This window comes from Nilaparvata lugens, chromosome 14 (assembly GCF_014356525.2).
Source record: "Nilaparvata lugens isolate BPH chromosome 14, ASM1435652v1, whole genome shotgun sequence".
Lineage (NCBI taxonomy): Eukaryota > Metazoa > Arthropoda > Insecta > Hemiptera > Delphacidae > Nilaparvata > Nilaparvata lugens.
Genome location: NC_052517.1, coordinates 7,149,646 through 7,152,602, shown reverse-complemented (window position 1 = coordinate 7,152,602; position 2,957 = coordinate 7,149,646).

The following is a 2,957-nucleotide window of genomic DNA, read 5'->3' as shown; positions in this document are numbered from 1 at the left end:
GGGAAAATCTATTTTTAGAACAGGGAGCCTCATCGTCTTCACTGGGTAAGGGGAAGGGGAAATCTATTTTCAGAACAGGGGATGGGAGAGGGTGAGAGGGTGGAGGGGGATTTCGAGCAAAAAAGTGGCTTCAAAGTATCAGTTCATAACTACTTGTTTGAATGTTTAAATGCTTATATGTTTTCATGTTGCGCATTTACAGCAAAACACAGTAATGGATTTCCATGAAATTTGACAGGTATGTTCCTTTTTAAATTGTGCGTTGACGTATATACAATGTTTTTGAAAATTTCGCACTTCAAGGATAATACAAAAGAAAAAAGGAGCCTCCTTTATAGGCCAATATAAGAGTAAAAATCAGACTATAGAATTATTCATCATTAATCAGCTGTCTAGTGGACTATAATACTACCGTTCAAAAACATCAAACATCTTGGAATAATGAATCTTCCCATTAACGTTAGTAGACAGTTGACTATAATACTACCTGTTCAAAAACATGGAACATCTTGAAAATTGTATCTTTCCATCAACGTTGTAGACAGTTGCAGCCAGACCTGATAACAGCAGTCACACACATTCCGGGATGACATGTCATGGTACGATAAAGGACAATATAGGACAGAAAGCTCTATGTTTATTCAGGATTTTTTCTAGACATTTTCAATTGATAAATTATTTCTTAATTTTTGAGAAAACATAACAACAGACCAATGTAACTTATTGAGCACGAGGTCCACTGTTCACAGAACTACTAGTTTATTCTCCCTCTATACAAATTCTTACATACGATCACATAATATTCACAAGATTAAAATACAATTGTACAAAAGCACTTGGAGATGACAAATGTCTGATTGTGAGCTTGTGATGAGGAGGAAATACTTGATAATTTATGGAGAGAAATGATTGTAACTTGAAAATAGAAAATGTGTGGAAATATTTATCTGAATTATGAAACATCCTCATGGAAATAGAAACAAAGACTCAAAAATATTGAGTTGAAAGAGAGGAGGTAGGAAACAATGCACTCCCAAGTACAGCAAAAACATATTTTTTTAAAGTTAATATAATATTGTTCAATATTGTGAAATATATTGATTAATAAATAATGTTCTAAAAATTGTCCAAAAAATTTTACAATACAAAAATAAATCTTCAAAATATTGTTTTCCCTTGGAAAGTGGCCATTTTTGCACTGATTGCAGGCCGCAAAAAAATCACTTTTCCGCTGTAGTGCACAAAGTATTACTTTGCTTACTCTCAATACTTTTTATATTATCTTGCAGCCATCCAAATCAGCTGTTGACATTGTTAGCGTGTATTTTGAATGCAAATTTGTTTTATCTATATTTTTCTGATTTTTAAATGAATAAAAATGTGAACTCATTAAATTATACATTCTGAATATTATTAATTATTCTTTGTTGAATCTATTGTTAGGACGTGTGTTAGGGGTGTAATGTGTGCAGGAAAATTGAGTGATTCTCATTTTCTTATTCTTATTTCAATATAATTCTGTTTTATTGTTGGGACCTTAAATTCAAGAGAAATTTCCCCACTAGGATAGAGTCGAGGTCTTCCTAATGCTGTTCTTATAATATGTTTTTGGGAGATAAATGATTTCTTCAGATGAAGCTCCCCATATGTCATTAATAATATATTGAAAAATGAGTGGCGTATGCGAAGTAAAATTTTCCATATGATGTCTATGTTTTTATTATTCATTTTGTAAAAAATGTGAATGAGGTTTCAACTTTGAGCACAAATAATCTAGGTGTTGTTCATTTATATGTTGATTCAATAATATACCAAGACATTTAATTGTGTGAACCTTTCTAATGTTTTTTGTATTCTGTATTATCTGTAATGTTTCTTTGTTATTATTGTTCTTCCTATTTTAAGATTCAAATCTGTTGCTGGTTGTCCGTTATATTGGGTAAAGGAGATATACCTAGTTTGTCAGGGTTTAAAGTCAGGATATGATCTTGAAGCCATTCTCTAACAATTATTAGGACTCTATTGGGCATATTGAAAGTATCTTCCCAGCTTTACCGCTGAAGATCAATACAGTGTCCTGCAAAAGACAGAGTGGTGCTATCTTGGAGGTAGTTTAAGTAGGTCATTCACATACAACAAAAAAAGAATTGGTGATAGCACAGAACCTTGAGCAAGCCGAACCTGACGTATATTTAATATCAGTTGCCCTTAAGATGTAGGTATGTTCCTTTCAGTCATATATGAAGAAAATAAATCATTTGCTGCACCTCTAATTCGAGCCCTATCTAATTTGTTTGATAATTTATTGGAGGTATCGTATCAAAAGCTTTTGATAGATCCATGAACACTGCAAGAGTTTTTCTATTGCCATTAAATTGTCAAAAATGATTTTGATCAAGTGGATGACTGCATCTTATTAGTAGACTTTTTTTTGAAAACCAAATTGCTTCTCATTTATTATATTTCTTTCATAAGAAACTCCTAATTCTGTTTTTTATGATTTTCTCTAATATTTGAAAGGTTACTTATCAAGCTTATCGGTCTATAATTTTGTGGTTTTTCAAATCTCCGGTTCAGGTATTGGGATGATTTGCCTTCTCTGATTTTTGGGGGAAATCCTTTATTTAACATTGTTTGAATGTATGTTCTAAGGGTCCAGTATGTAGTGAGAATTTTTTTTTTTGAAAGGTCCTGTGAAGTTATCTGGTCTGGTGTAGATTTTTTTCAAGTGATTTATAATTGACATTATGTCGATACTATGTTGACATGAATTTGATAGCAGTCGAGGAACTGGGATATCACTTACATTCCTGATATTTTTCTGGCAAATGATACACCACATTAGCAAAGTAATCGTTGAGTATATCTGCATCTAGGCTTATTCTTTTGTTTTTCTTTATTTCCAGCAGCTCGTTAATGTATTCCCAATTTTCTTGACGTTATTCCTATGTTCATCA